Here is a 17827-nt window from a genome sequence, read left to right as displayed (position 1 = left end):
GATGGACTAAAACGGAATTCAACATGAACAATTTAAGTGATTTATGTGAAAGGAACTGTTAAATTTCTATATGAGTCCAAAAAAGAAAGCCAAAAATCCAAAGAAAAGGAAAAACACGAGTGGTCAAAATGTAAGTGGTCAGAAACGAAATAAAAAGACACTGAAATCAACTCACACGCCGAATGAAAACAAAAACAATGCAAGTCAAAATAAAACCGATAGTAATGTAATTGAAAAGGCGAATATGGACACGTTTAACGTTCCAGCTTATGATTCCCCAATGATCCAACAAAACAGATCACAATTCCAACAGTATGCGGTATCGCAGCATCCGATTCAAAATCCAAATTTTACTCAACTTTCGCCAACACTACCAGCTGCCGGGTTTTACACAAGTACCCCACACAACTTACAACCTATGATGAATCCTAATATAGATGCAAATAATAAACTTGATATGCTTACCCATAAAGTTAACGAAATTTTCAACAAAATGTCGATGATGGATGAACTGTCAAAAAAATTAACTTCGTTTGATAAAACTGTCCAAACCTTAGTGAAATCCGTCGAAAATGTAACGAAAAGAGTCGATGAGGTCGAAAAGAGCATGAACTTTGTGAACGAAAAATTCGAACATAATAACAACGATGTTAAAGAGGTTAAAAGTGCTTTTAATGAAATTCGATCCGAAAAAGATGCCACTAATAACACAATCTTCCGACTACAACAAGATCTAGATGACTTATATGATCGGCACATAGATCTCCAAACAAGATCAATGCGGGAGAACCTGATTTTCACCGGAATACCGCTTCAGGAAAAAGACGAACAAACGGAACAAACGGAAAAAATCATTGAAAACTTTATGGTCGAACAACTCAAACTAAACAGACCCGCGGAATACGAACGTGCTCATCGTTTTGGGAAGGAATATATTGAGAGAAATAAAGATGGCTCAGTTAAATTTACAACAAAGCCGATTGTCTGTAGATTCAGAAACTTTAAAGAACGCGAGACTGTTCGAAAAGCCGCAAGAGAGTTGAGGGATACTGGATTCGGCATTAGTGAGCAGTTCCCAAAAGAAATTAATGACAGACGAAAAACGCTATGGCCATTCTTTCAAGAAGCACGGAGACAGGGAAAAAAGGCATTCTTTAGGAGGGATCGCCTCTTCGTAGATGGAGTCGAATTTTTTCCACCAGAGAAAACAGATCATCAAAACCCTGGAGCGACAAGACAACAACCGAGACGAAACTACGATGATGAAGGCGCTCGCCCCAAATCAACCCAAGGAAAAAACTACGGGAGACGTTCCAAGAAAGGACATTAGGACAACCCTGGAGGCAAAGAAGATACAGTACGAAGTGACCAGTCAACCGATACATGTGACTTTCACCCTTGTGAATTGAATTTAACTGTAAATAAAACTGACAATAGTATTAACCTGTTATGTTTAAACGTATGTGGTATTAAAAATAGATTACTTTACCCTGAATTTAAATCCCTATTGTGTAATCATGATATTATCTGTCTTACTGAAACCAAACTAGATGATTGCGACGTAATTAATTGTGATGAATTTGTTTTTAGTTTTAAAAATAGACACAAGCTTTCTAACTATAGATCTGGTGGTATTGCATTGGGTTACCGAAAGTATTTAGAAAAGTATATTAAACCTATTGAAACTGAATGCAAATTTGTTTATTGGTTTACTATTGATAAGAAAGTCTTAAATTTATCTGAAAACGTTTTTATTGGTATAGTTTACATACTACGGAAGCCGATAAGGGCCATTCAAAAAAAAAAATTTATGTCGTAATTACGACATAGCATGTCGTAATTTCGACATAACATGTCGTTACAACGACATCGCTAATTCGTAATTTCGACATAATATGTCGTTATAACGACATCGCTAAGTCGTAATTTCGACATAACATGTCGTAATAACGACATAGCTATGTCGTAATAACGACATCACTATATAAATTAAAGAATATGTATTATGATTGCCAAGACACTAAATGTCACAGAAATTAACAACTATAGGTCATATCATAATGCCCCCAATAACTAGAAAAGCCCCCGCATAATCAGCTATAAAAGAGGGACGAAAGATACCAGAGGGAGAGCCCCCGAAATGCTGTGTGGCAGACAGTGTTATTAATTAATTATTAGCTCCCTTGGTAAAACTCCAAATTTCATATTTAATGTATTTCATTGTTAAATAATTTACATGAAGCTGAATAAGTATATATCTGTTAATTGCATAGCTTTTGCTATTTGAATTCATTGATTAAAGATATTTATTTATATTGTAAAGTTTAATATTTGTATCGTCGCAAAATCTTTGGACACCTTCTTTGGTTACCTTCTGTGAGAAACATATATATTTTATAGATCCTGATTGTAAGTAATTAGAAACCGGGATTATATGAACTAATGTCATGCCCTATCAAGGCAAGCAATGCTCTCCACCTCTCTTTAAAGAAGCGCACAACTCCATGGTTTGTTGTAATAAGGGTGACAGGACGTATCGATTGCTCTGTATATACTGTCATGGGCACGATGTTCCTAAAACACGACAATACACATAAAAAGCGGCGTCTAAAAGGGTTTTTGATTAATTTTTACAAGTTTTATTCGTATTTTTATATGTTGGTTGATTTATTCATTATATTACAAAATTTTTAAAATTTCTGATTCTGGTTCTGTTCGTTTTGTGATGTCATTTTATCATAAATTACCTCAAGTTGTGGAAATCTATTTAATAATGTTTACCCTTTAAGTTATTTCAACTAAAAATGCATTACTGTCGCAAGTAATGTGGAAAAGAAAGATGGGACGAAAGTAGATATAGGAAGATGTGTTACAGTTTTCCATAAAAAAAGATATTTTTTTTAGATGTACGAAACTTTTATCATATGATGTTTAACTTTCAAGGTGCATATCATCTGTTTTGTAATGTGTGGAAGCATTTTATTCCTTTAAGACCCAAACATGTAGTTAATAAGAAAAGAATCTTGGCATTTTTTACTCTTCGTGTATCTAACTTTTGTTTTGAATAATTATAAAAAAATACGCGTTAAATGCTTTGAAAAATGAAATATCAACTTGGACAAAATGGCTACCGTTTGAAAAACGACTGTGTAGAGAAGATTTTATTGAATCAGCAATATTTGAACTCACGAACAATGAGGCAAATATTTGTACTTTTGTTAGATATTATTATTGTCTTACTCTTTTTATTCATTTTCTGCTACTTACAAAATTCACTTTCAATCGTTGAGATGACGAAAAACGTCGTTGGACATTTTTCTAATTCCCGCTTAATATGAAGCCACCGAAGTCAAATAAAATTTGGCAAAAATAACGGCTTTAACGCCAAAAGGAACCGACACCTGTCGTTGTTCCTGCCAAGTATCAAGAAGATCAGAGAATAAGAAATAGGATCACTATACATAAGATTTAAAACAGTTTTTCATAAATGTAACGTTGGACATCCGGTTTTTTTCCCATAGCTTTGCTAATCTAATCATCAAATATACTAGATATTACTTAGTATATGATCAAGAGCTGTAAAAACATAATTTGAAACATATATTGAATTTGTTTTAATATTGGTTCGTGTTTTCTAACATTTTTATTTTGTTTTGCGGATGAAATTTCGAAGATTCTGTTTTAAATCCTAGAGGTTGTAGATAGGAACATCGTGTCCAACGTTTGAAAGTAGAAAAAGAGCAATCAATATTTCAATTCACCCTTATTACACGAAGGCATGTAGTTAGTACTTGTTTATAGGTAGGACTGTGTGTCAGTTCTCACGTAATTCCACACTAATTTGTTCGAACAAGTAGAAGGTTGATAAGACCTTGACTAACTCTGCATCCCTTCCACGGTCGGTATCTTCAAGCACTTAAATAGGATCTATAAATTATATAAGTTTCTCACAGAAGGTAACCAAAGAAGGTGACCAAAGATTTTGCAACGATACAAATATTAAACTTTACAATATGAATAAATATCTTTAACCAATGAATTCAAATAGCAAAAGCTATGCAATTAACAAATATATACTTATTAAGCATCATGTAAATTAATCAACAATGAAATACTTTAAATATGAAATTTGGAGTTTTACCAAGGGAGCTAATAATTAATAATGTTAACACTGTCTGCCACACAGCATTTCGGGGCCTCTCCCTCTGGTATCTTTCGTCCCTCTTTTATAGCTAACTATGCGGGGGCTTTTCTAATTATTGGGGGCATTCTGATAACATATAGTTGTTAATTTCTGTGTCATTTAGTCTCTTGGCAATCATAATACATATTCTTTTATATACATAGCGATGTCGTTATTACGACATGTTATGTCGAAATAACGACATGTTATGTCGAAATTACGACATAGCGATGTCGTAATAACGACATGTTATGTCGAAATTACGACATAGCGATGTCGTAATAACGACATAGCGATGTCGTAATAACGACATGTTATGTCGAAATTACGACATGCTATGTCGTAATTACGACATGCTATGTCGTAATTACGACATAATTTTTTTTTCTTGAATGGCCCTTATCGGCTTCCGTAACATACCACCAGTAAATACAAATTATACATCTGAAGAAGCTTTTAATGAGATAGAAATTGAACTTCAGAGATTTTCTGAAAAATCTGATTATATTATTTTGGTTGGAGACTTTAACAGTCGCACAGCAAATTTGCCTGATTTTTATGATGAAGATGATATAGATGATTTTGTAATTGACAACCTTACTGATCAATCAGACTATACTGATGTATATATGTTAGATGATTTAAATATACCAAGAACAAGAAATAATCCAGACAAAGTTGTAAATTGTTATGGTAGAAAATTTCTTGAATTTTGTAAAAATAACAAAGTATTTATTTTAAACGGTAGAGTTGGCCAAGATGTTATTGGTCGGCCTACCAGTAGAAGTAATAGTGTTATAGATTATATTATTTGTACCTCACACTTTTTAAGATGCGTATCGAATTTTGAAATTCTTGAATTTTCTAAACTTTTTTCTGATGTTCACTCACCTTTGAAACTATCTTTTAATAGAGTGAACCCCACATTTGAACTACTCACTACAGAGTTATCTTATCAAGAAGAAAATAAAATTGGAAAATGGAAATTTGAGCAAGTAAATGATTTCAAAAATAACATAGATGAAGACAAAATAAGAAATGTTATAGATGAATTATCTGTTTATAGTAATAAAGAAAATGTAACAAAATATGAAATAAATACTGCAGTTACAAATATTACTGATATTTTAATAGATTCTGCCAAAGCAACATTTGGTACACAAACTTTTAATAGAAATATGCTGAATTGTAATAAAAAGCATAATAAACAATGGTATAATTTTGATTGTAAAAAGGCAAAGAAGGAACTGAGAAAGGCACAAAGAATGTATAAACATTATGGGTCAAATTTATTTAAAGAAAGATTACGACACTGTGAATATTATTATAAAAGTCTAATGGACGAAAACATCAGGAAGCATAATAGAGAAATAAGTGATAATATGAAAAAATTAAAATCCAAAAATCCCAAGGAATTTTGGAAATTATTTAACAAAGGTAGACAAAGAGAAAAAAGCAATATATCTATTGAAACTTTATTTGATTTTTTCAAAGAATTAAATGAAAACAAATTTGAAGACAAGTTTGTCATTAATAATGATTTGAACTCAAATCTTGTAAATGAGACACTGAATGGTGTAATTACCCATGACGAAATTATTAAAGCTATCAAAAAGGCGAAAAATAACAAATCGCCAGGTGAAGATAAAATAATCAATGAATATGTTGCAAATTCTCTTGACAGTATGATTGATGTATATGTTAATTTGTTTAATCTTATTTTTGATACGGGTATCCTGCCGGAGGCCTGGCTTATTGGAAACATAATACCAGTATTCAAGAACAAAGGATGTAAATTAGACGCCAAAAATTATAGGCCTATTACTTTATTGTCATGCCTTGGTAAGATTTTTACATCTATTCTGAATGATAGATTGGGGGAATTTGTTGATGAATTTAATATCTTGAACGAAAATCAAGCAGGCTTCCGACATGGATACTCTACTAACGATCATATTTTTTCATTGTATGCACTCTTTGAGTTGCTATGTGTTAAACGAAAAAAATTGCATTGTGCATTCGTTGACTTTGAAAAAGCCTTCGACTTTGTTCAAAGAAACTCTCTTTTGTATAAGCTTGTTTTAAATAAGATAACTGGTAAATTTCTTAGAGTTGTAGAAAATTTGTATAAAGATGTGAAATCAAGAGTTGTACATAACAATGAAGCATCTGACATGTTTGTTAGTGATATTGGGGTCCGCCAAGGGGAAAATCTTTCTCCTTTATTATTTTCTTTATACTTAAATGATCTTCATGAATTTTTGGAAAATAGTGATTTAAAAGGTATACATTCAATTACATCTGATATAGAAGATGAACTGGATATTTATTTTAAGATATTTGTCTTATTGTATGCTGACGACTCGATTTTACTTGCTGAGACAAGCACAGATTTACAATTACTTCTAAATAGTTTTTCAGAATATTGTGAAAACTGGAAACTTAAAATTAATATTAACAAGACAAAGGTTATGATATTTTCAAAAGGTAGACCACAGAATAATTTGAAATTTTATATTAATAAAGAAGAGATAGAAATTGTAAAGAACTATAAATACCTTGGTGTTATATTCTCTAGAAATGCATCTTTTTTTGCAACTAGAAAATATCTTAGAGATCAAGCTACTAAAGCTATGTATTGTGTTATTAAGAAGTGTAGATCAAACCATCTATCTATAGAATGCCAGCTTGACATGTTTGACAAAGCTGTTTTACCTATACTTTTATATGGGGCCGAAATCTGAGGATACGAAAATCTTGACATTTTGGAAAGAGTACATTTGAGTTTTTGTAAGCATGTTTTACGGTTAAAAAGATCGACTCCAAATTTTATGGTTTACGGGGAATTGGGAAGATATCCGATTTCTTTATACGTTAAATTACGGATGATAAAATTTTGGTGCAACCTTCTTAATAACACACTTGATAACAAGATTTCGTCAATGTTATATAAGTTGATATATATTAATTATAATAAGTATGGAATTGAAAACAAATGGTTGTTATTTATCAAAAGTATCTTTGATAATTGTGGTATGTCAAACATTTGGCAAAATCAAGATAGTATCTCAAAAAATTGGATTGTATTAAGTATTGAACAAAAGTTAAAAGATCAGTTTAGACAAGAATGGTTTGCAAATGTAAATCAATCATCAAAAGGTTTATGTTATAAATTATTCAAAACAGAACTTAAATTTGAAAATTATATTACAGTTTTATCGTTAAAAAATGCACTGAAACTATGTAAATTTAGATGTGGCAATCACCGTTTGCCAGTGGAGACGGGGAGGTGGCAAAATGTTCAAAGACAAGAGAGGCTATGTCACCTTTGTGAATCTGCTGACATCGGCGATGAATTCCATTATGTAATGTCTTGTCCTTTTTTCAAAAAAGAACGATATAAATATTTACCACACTATTGTTGTACAAATGTTAATATTCTTAAATTTAAAAATGTATTCACTACAGTCAATATTGTCTTGCTAGAAAAATTGTGTAGATTTATTAACTATATATCAGTGGAAATCTGTCCTCCTGGTTAAACTACATTTATTTATGTATATTTCACACATGCAAAATATGTTGTATTGTATATATTATCATCTCTGTAACTATGTTATTTAGTTAATGAGAATAAAGATCTATCTATCTATCTGTCTCTGGCTGATTGGCTAATTGGTAATTACGCTCGGTGACAGCATAAATGTTTTTATGACAACTAATGACAGGTAATAAAAAGTAATTATAGTGGGTGTAAAGTAATTAAGTTGATTAATATAATGGTATATATGACCTATGGCACACAACCTAAAAATAATTGTTTTCTACTTTTTTCTCACTTTTACATGCAATTGCCTCCTTTAAAGATCCTTGAAGTCAAGTATCTATACTATTAAACGAGACTATACTATTAAACGAGAAGACCTCATTTTGTGTGTCGCTTCTCTTCCTTCCACGATAAATTAATCATCATGCCTTTGTGTTCTATAGGTAACATGCATAGTCGCATTTGTCATCCATTCTTATGATTATTCAGATTTAGTTATTTTTGGAGAAAAACGACAAAAACTGAGTCCGGATATTGATTCCGTCATCAGACTGACTTTTAAATATAGATAACACTTCCGGTTTGAAACATGCAAAAATACAACTAATCGTATGATAGATAACAAATATGAAAAATAAATAAGCCAATCAGAGCGTTCTCCGTATCATGGTGTTTAGATCGCAAGAACCACAATTATTATACTTCCTTAGAGAGGATAATTATTTTTCGCGTTTATCTACATGTAAACTACGATTATACTACTTTAATATATAAAGACTCTCTGTATTCTGTTTGTTTTCTTTGACATGTTTACTATTTAAGGGGTCATATATACCAGTTGCATATACATTAAAATCCGTAAAACATTGGGAAACAAGAATGTGTCCATCGTGTCCATAGTACACGGATGCCACATCGGCACTATATTTACGAAAGGAGGGACGAAAGATACCAAAGGGACAGTCAAACTCATAAAATCTAAAATAAACTGACAACTGACAACCCAATGGCTAAAACTGAAAACTGAAAACGACAAACAGACAAACAATTATAGTACACATGACACAACATAGAAAACTAAATAATAAATGTTCAGTGGCGGATCCAGCCATTTTAAAAGGGGGGGGTTCCAACTATACGCTCCCATTCAAATGCATTGATCGGCCAAAAAAAAGGGGGGTTCCAACCCCCGGAACCCACCCCCCCCCCCTGGATCCGCCACTGCAATACAATCCCCACCAAAAACTAAGGGTGATCTCGGGTGCTCCGGAAGGGTAAGCAGATCCTGCTCCACATGTGGCACCCGTCGTGTTGCTTATGTGATAACAAATCCGGTAAATAGTCCATTTCGGTAGGTCACATTCATGAAAGGGAAGGGGATTGTAGTTACGACGTAAGGAACATATACTAAGTTTCGAGTTGATTGGACTTCAACTTCAACAAAAACTACCTCGACCAAAAACTTTAACCTGAAGCGGGACAGACGGACGGACGAACGAGCGAAAGCACGGATGCACAGACTAGAAAACATAATGCTCATTAATGGGGCATACAAATTTATTGTTGAAAGTGAAAGTAGAGATTTGGCAAAAATGAAAGTAGGGTAGAGATTAGAGGGAGGCAGGACCTTTTTCGGGACGTCGGGATCGGGTGTTTTAAGCTCGGGATTTGAGGATTGATCCTTACAGGATCCGGGAATACAGTTTAAATTTTGGGATACGAATTTCTTTAAATTCTGCATCTCGGGATTTCATATTTTTATGCCCGGGATTTCAGGATCAGGACCCCTCCGATCACACCTCAAATAAGTCTTAGTCATTTATACAAAATTCATATCTTACCATTGGCGTGTCAATAAGGCTCTCAAAAGAAAAGGCACTGATGGATTGTCCTAGAAGCATATTTTATTAGACTAATAATGGTCTATATATAAGCAGTTGCATTTATTTCATGTTTGAAGCGGTGCAAATTTTTGATTTTAATTTGACTTTTACCAAAAGATGCATTGTAGCAAAGGAGAAGAATAATTGTGGTCTAAGGCCAGAAACACGAAAATAATTGAATTTAACAGAAAGGAAACAAATATCGGACCTTGGAAAAAGGGAGAGGGCTTTTGATACCTTTTATGATATTCTCCATACATAATATCTTTTACAAAAAATATCCTACAACAATTCACGAGCTGAATATATGCCCGCGATTTCACGGGTGTGTTCTAGTAACAATAGAATAGACAAATCAAGGTTGAAGTGATATTATGAAATGCAATCACCCGTGCCGGGCTTCATTCATCTATAAACGCCAAATATGTCACTAACAGTAAATAAGCCCAAAGTACTTATGATCGGTCATGGTTTCATCCGTAGATTGGAAGTGAAGAACGCAATCCGACTTATTAAGTTCTGTCGAAACAAAGCTTCACGGGGTAGGCGGGAGAAAAGTAAAGTCGTTGAGACATTGTGAAGAAACTTCAACCAGATTTTGTTTTCATACAGATTGGAGAGAATGACATATGTGACAAATTATCTGCAACACACACAGCCTCAGATATTCACGGTACAACTCGCAAAAGATGTCAAGCGCTTAGGTGTTCCTTCTGTAGTTATAGGCTCCAATATCGTCAGACTAAAAACAAGAAACATCCATCAGAAAATGTTTGATTTGCTACCTCTGAATTGGTATTAAGGACATTTTGCAGTTTCAGTTGGTTATTATCTTAAATGTTATAATTGATAGAGATAAACTGTAAACACCAAATTGTTCGGCAAAATAAGATCTACAAATAAGTAGAAGTGATGATAATTGACAATTGACCCCATAAGTCAATTTTTACAATTTTTATTAAAATTTTTACAAAAATCTTCTCTGAAATTGCTGGGCCAAATAAAACCAAACTTAGACTAAATCATCCTTTGGGTATTTAGTTTAAAAAAATATCCGATGACTCCGGCCATTGGCCAAGTTGACCCTATGTCTAGAAATAGAACTGAGGTTGGGGGGGGGGGGGGGGTAAATGCAGTTTTTGGCTTATATCTGAAACTGAAGCATTTAGAGCAAATCTTATGCGATTAAAATTGTTCAGCAGGTCAAGATCTATCTGCAAAGAAATTTTCAAACGCAAGAAACAACCCTTGTTGGATTGTGGTCCCTGATTTTTTGATTTTAAGGAAATCATTTTACAGTTTTTGGTTATTATCTTGAGTATTATAATAGAAAGAGATAAAATAGGGATGAAGATACCAGATACCAAAGGAACAGTCAAACTCATAGATTGAAACAAAAACTGAAAACGTCACATGGCTAAAAATTAAAAAGACAAACAGACAAATAAAAGTACAGAAGACACAACATGGAAAACTAAAGACTAAGCAACACGAACCCCACCATAAACTCGGGAGATCTTAAAATCTCCGGAAGGGTAAGCAGATCCTGCTCCACATAAATCAAATCAAATCAAAGTTTTATTTATTGTCGATACATAGTAAACAAAGTTACGCAAGCTCTAGTGAGCTTTTAAAATCGACATTGTAATAAATTACAAACAAGCAAATAACATGCAAACAAAACACACATATTAACACAAAATACATATATTACAGCAGGATATTAAAAGCACATGCATGACATAAGCAAATAATATACTGTTCATGCAGATAAAATATAAAATCATAGCTACCTAAATTTAGTATTTATAAAAAAAGGAAACTAGAGGTTCTAAAGAGCCTGTGTCGCTCACCTTGGTCTATGTGCACATTAAACAAAGGACACAGATGGATTCATGGCAAATTGTGTTTTAGTGTTGGTGTTGTGTTTGTAGATCTTACTTTACTGAACAATCTTGCTGCTTACACTTATCTCTATCAATAATGAACTTAGCCCAGAAGTGACAGTGGAAAATATTTTGCAAAAATTTACACAAATTTACAAAATTTATGAAAATTGTTAAAATTGACTATAAAGGGCAATAACTCCTTAATGGGTCAATTGACCACTTTGGTCATGTTGACTTATTTGTAGCTCTTACTTTGATGTACATTATTGCTGCTTATAGTTTATCTCTATCTATAATAATATTCAAGATAATAACCAAAAGTTGTAAAATTTTCTTAAAATTACCAATTCAGGGGCAGCAACCCAACAACAAGTTGCCCAATTGGTCTAAAAATTTCAGGGCAGATAGATCTTGACCTAACAAACAATTTTATCCACAGCAGATCTGCTCTAAATGCTTTGTTTTCAGAGATATGAGCCAAAAACTGCATTTTACCCCTATGTACAATTTTTAGCCATGTCGGCCATCTTGGTTCGCGGGCAGGGTCATCGGACACATTTTCAAAACTAGATACACTAATGATGATTGTGGACAAGTAGTTTCAGAGGAGAAGATTTTTGTAAAAGATTACAAAAATTTACAAAAAATTGTTAAAAATTGACTATAAAGGGCAATAACGTTACTCCTTAAGGGGTCAACTGACAATTTTGGTCATGTTAACGTATTTGTAGATATTACTTTGCTGAACATTATTGCTGTTTACAGTTTATCTCTATCTATAATAATATTCAAGATAATAACCAAAAACGGCAAAATTTCCTTAAAATTACCAATTTAGGGGCAGCAACCCAACAATGGGTTCTCCGATTCATCTGAAAATTTCAGGGCAGATAGATCTTTACCTGATAAACAATTTTACCCCGTCAAGTTTGCTCTAAAGGCTTTGTTTTAAAAAGTAGATACCATTAAGTCGACTCATGTTGTGCAATTGTTGACAATTTAGGTATTTAAAAAAAAAAAAGATAACAGAGATATAAGCCAAAATCTACATTTTACCCCTATGTTCTATTTCTAGCCATGGCGGCCATCTTGGTTTGTTGGTCGGGTCACCGGACACATTTTTTAAACAAGATACCCGATGATGATTATGGCCAAGTCTGGTTTAATTTGGCCGAGTAGTTTCAGAGGAGAAGATTTTTGTAAAAGTTAACGACGATGGACGACAACGGACGGACAACGGACGACGGACGACGACGGACGACGGACGCCAAATGATGAGAAAAACTCACCTGGCCCTGCTAAAAAGCAAAGCTAAGCTCAAATCACAAAGCACTAATGGCATGCATTACATTGGCATGAGCTGCCATTCCAGATCTGTATTAGATTGGAAAATTGAGTTTAAGAATTGTCCTGTCTTATGTGGTTTGGCAGCTAATTCCATAATTGTGCAGCACTAAAACGAAATGATTTTATCACATATCTTGTAGTTTTAACTCTCGGTATGTCAGCTGTATCCTTAGATCTAAACTTATAACGTCGAGTTTTGATTTTTATTAGGTCATGAAGATAACTGGGACTTTTCTTGTGTACAATTTTAAATGTTTCAATTCCAATGGATATAAGTCTGCGAATTTTTAAAGATGGGAGTTTAGAAGTCAAAAGTAAATTTTCATAGCTACTTATATAGTCTTCATATATGAAGCGGAAAGCTCTTTCCTGTATTTTAAAAAATTTTTGTGTATTTTTTTCACTACAGAAATGCCAAATTAGCGGACAATAATTAAAATTTGAAAGAATGAAAGAGTAGTACACAATGAATGTAGTAAGCTGTTAGACGTTCCAACCTGTTTATATATTTGCCAATATGTTTAAGAATGTTTAATTGTTTAGAAGCTTTATACAAATTTGTGAGATATGTTTATCAAAATTTAGTTCAAAATCTATCGTTACACCAAGGAGTTAAACATCTTCATCACATGAAATTTTCTTGCCTTCTAAATGAAAAGTTAAGTTATATTTTTTTCACTGTCATTTTCAAGTGTTTTTAGTAAAAGTTATCTACATTATCGTCACAGTAAGACAGGATATTATCATCTGCATAATTATAATTATACACATGTGACAACCGTCGTGTTGTTACAAAGACGCTATATATGCCACTGAAAAGAAACAGATGATACCAAAACAACAATCAAACTCGTAATGTATATAGATTTATTTGTATGGAAAGACGGGAAAATAGAGTTAGCCTGACCGGCCATGATGGACTATTCTGTCACATGGACTATTGTCAAATATTGTTAAGGGACTTATCATTTTTTATCTGGTTTAGGGGGGGGGGGATGGCTGGTCAAAATACAGGGAGATCAAGTTTTATTTTCTATGTGGAAAAGGGGGGTTCAAATTTTTTTATAAATTCAAAGTGGGGAGTTTAATATTTTTTACACATGAAAATAAGTATTTCACATTCTTAAAGAGACAAAATGTCAAGAAGAACATTACAACAGTCAAATCGAAATATATTTCTAACGCGATTCATATACAGTTAAGTAAGACATCACAAGACTTTGGTGATTTATAGGAAGCTGCATAGGCGCTTCATAATCCAAATAATTCAATCGCTGTCATGACATGTATTTCAATCACTTTGACCACTAGATTAACAATTTAAAAGCCATGATTACTGCCAAGTTTTGTTTTAATCAGCTTAATAGTTTGAGAGAAATTAAGTATAAATTGTATAGTACAATGCAATTGAATTGTTCTAGCTAAAAGCATGAACTATCTATGTAAAATTTTAGCGAGTCCATTGAGTTTTCAATAAGGCCTTACGTAAAACTTTAGTTTATGCAGCCTTCAAGAGAAGAACATAAAATTGATTCCTGTTAGCCGTGAATAATGTGTTGTTACTGTTTCAAAATTTATTTTTCAGAGTTACTTAGTAACAAGTTTTCGTTTAATAGTAGCACAATATAGGAAATTAGAAATAAAAGTTAGACAAACACTACTCAAAGCCGTGACTGGCTTGCTCTACCTACTTATCAGTATTTATGGAAGAGCCCTATTTCAAAACAATTTTCCACCAAATATGTTTTGGGAGTCAATCCACTGAGAATATTTCATTTTCAATATTTTCGTGACTGAATATCATATGATACTGAAGTGTTTTGCGCGCCGGCATGTTAAAATTTTGGCATGTTGAATAGAAGGGGGTGGGATCAATTTTTTTAAATGTTTTTAGATCTACTATTGGGACGAAATAAAAATAGTGAAATATTATGAGGGGGGTCAAGAAATTTTGTATGGTTGATTCTAAAAGACCAGCCCCCCCCCCCCTTTCCCAGGTAAAACATAACTGAGAAGTCATAAAAAATAATGCTTGTTAGGAATCTTTATTTGGTATTTTTTAAAGATGACTTCATGGAACGTTTTCGTACATTTTACATTTTACTCTTTCTATCTGTTGATATATACTGTGAACGATAAAATATATTTACCTATTTGAAAAATAGTAAAATCAGGTCACCGACTTACGGGTCTTCTATTTGTAGTTCGTTTTGTTTTGAATTTCGAAAAATATCTGCTCAAAAAAGGAAGTTAATCAAACGCCATTTCCCCCGCTAAGAAGAAAGGAACATGTGTTGAAATAAGAGAAATCTTTGAAATTCTCTGTTTAAATACACTCTCATTTCTCAAATGTAAGAAATATTTGAATCGTTTAAATCAGCCAGCAAGTCAGGATCAAAAAAAGAGCGCAAACATGATATTTTTTTTATAAAAAAAACTCAAAACATGAAACGATATCCCAATCAGTTTTACCAAGCGGATAGTCCAAATAATTATGACGTCTTGAAAGGCTATTATAATTTTTTTTCTTTGACGCCGTAATTATGACGTCTTGAAATAATTATTTGGACTACCAAGCGGACTGAGGCATTGAATGATATAAATAATTTCGGTGTACACACAACACGTTAATGAAACCGTTAACGGTTTGCCTTAAAAGGCATATGATGATTCCAGGGATCCGGTTTAATATGCAAAGAAATATTGCAAAACCATATGATATACATGTAGCAAGACATGGAATCCTAGTCAAATCGTCACCTGGCATAAATCGGCACTCAATGTATGTAGTCATTTCGGCACCCATGTTCAATATGTTTAATTATATGTTTTCAATGTTTTAAAATCATAACAAAAAAAGGTCATGTCCAGAAATATTTACTTTCGGTGGTTTCTCAAGGATGTACATGTATGTTAGTTATACGTCTTAATTAAAGAAGTTGAGAGGGGGGAGGACCTTTATCAGGACTCCGGGATTAGGTGTTTTAAGCTCGGGATTTCGGGTTGGCGGGATTGATTATTTTTAAATTCAGGACCTCAGGATTTCATGTTTTTAGGCAGTTAAGTTGCCTTATGCGAGCACCCTAGATTTGTGTTCTACCAAATAAATGCTGAAATACGTGCCATTACCTAGCTGGATATTATGTCATTTATAACTAATTGAACAGTTTTTTCATACTTTTAATTCTGGATTACAAAAAATATGACCAGAAAAACCTTAAATGATTGTCGAACCACCCAAAAGTTTTGAATTTGCACATAGCCTAGGAATTAGAGCACATTATGAATCCTTATGTAGTTTATTATCCCCTGAGCTTTTGGCTAAGATGTCTAAGAACAAATGTATGAAATATTTAATCGCAGAAAATGTTTAAAGACAAGTAGTTTAGATTCCCCATATTGCAAAAGTCGTAGGAATATTGTTTGTCGTCAATACCTAGTCAACTACGTCAGTAGTCTATTTAAATAAGTTCATCTGTTCATGCTGTTGGCGGCAATTTCAAATAAGAAGACGAAATTTTCGTATCTTTTCAATTTGGAGACAGAGGTTCAAATTAGCAGTGGTCCCAGGTCCGCGACCTTCCATTTTTGCAGTCGGAGTTTCGACTTGGTAACCAGCTACGCCCAACTTACCTTTCTACCTTAAAGAAAATAAAAATAACTTTGCAAACCTTTTTACCAAAGTCTCCAAATAAACGATCTCAAAACTTATTTTCATCATTATTATTCATGACAGCGATGTTCATTTTGTTCAACCTCTAGCTTTATACAGAAAATCGCTGACAAATAATGTGTAAATTCTAGTAAAATCGTATCTGACTGACCAAAACAACATTGATAAGAAAATGGATGCCGTGAATCGGATCCGATTCCGAAAGCGGATAAGGGTAATTCCGTGTTTTGGTGACAAAATACATCTATGCATGGTAAATAAATATAAATACTAGAATTGAAAACCAAAAGAAAGAAAAAGCAGAAAATATTTTATACAGAAACTCAAAATTACTTTTTGACATTTAATGTCAAAATCCAATACAATGTGACAGCTGGCATGGGAACAGTATACATGTATCTAAAAATATATATGGTCCTGGTCACAGTCAGTGTTTTCCTTTTTTCACTAAGGGAAGGTGGGTGTTTTAAAAAAATCACTTGCAACCGGGTGGTTTTTTTTTAAATGTCCACCCGTTTTTTTTTTAATTTACTGTGGGTGCACGTAGGGGTCACAAAAATAAAGATTAGTATAATATTTACATTTAATGGAGTTGAACAAACATAAATAGATGTAGTCATATTAATTGTCAAATATTCTTTGATTTGATTTTTTCAACAATTTATCTCTTTTCTCTCTTCTTTCATTTACAATTTTATGTCCTGTTTCTTGCTTCTGTGCCGTATTTTTGGCCCATAGAACAGTAGTATCCTTCCTCTGTGACTATAAGCCATTTGAAGTCTTGCTCATATTTGTCTTCACTTGCGTGTCTTTTCCGTTGTTTGGTTGATTTTTGTTCAATTTCCACAACTTCAACATTACTATCAATTTTATTTAACTTATTTGGTCTAGTATTTTCTTTATCATCATCGTCATCTGCCTTTCTTGTACCCCGATTGATAAATGAAAACATTGAAATTTGACGATTGGACGCCATCTTTGTCAATGAAAACAAATCAGCGAGGCGCGATTAGTATTCAAATTTTAACGGTACGGAACCGAAAAAAATCCGAAATTTGAAAAAAAAGCCGACCACCTCCTAAAATCGAAAGGTGGTCGGCTTTCAAAAGAAGGTGGTCGGCACACCCGGCTTAAATGCCGAATGGAAAACACTGACAGTATAAATTTTCTTTATCAGTGATAAATGTTGATAATGCATGTAGAATGCCTTTAAAGTGTACACATATTACTGCAATTTTTAAGGGGTATTTTAAAAATTTTTCTCAGTTAAAGTAGCTTGAAGTTACTTACTTTATTTTCACAAAT

General features: G+C 33.1%; 1 protein-coding gene across 1 annotated transcript in view; it reads left to right on the top strand.

The window, feature by feature from the left end:
* Window positions 1-17827, top strand: part of LOC143078934 (uncharacterized) — a 134321-nt gene that overhangs the window by 79968 nt on the left and 36526 nt on the right. The window lies entirely within an intron of this gene.

Source organism: Mytilus galloprovincialis, chromosome 6 (assembly GCF_965363235.1).
Source record: "Mytilus galloprovincialis chromosome 6, xbMytGall1.hap1.1, whole genome shotgun sequence".
NCBI lineage: Eukaryota > Metazoa > Mollusca > Bivalvia > Mytilida > Mytilidae > Mytilus > Mytilus galloprovincialis.
Note: the sequence above shows the minus strand (reverse complement) of the source record. Positions and strands in the feature narration are given on the sequence as shown.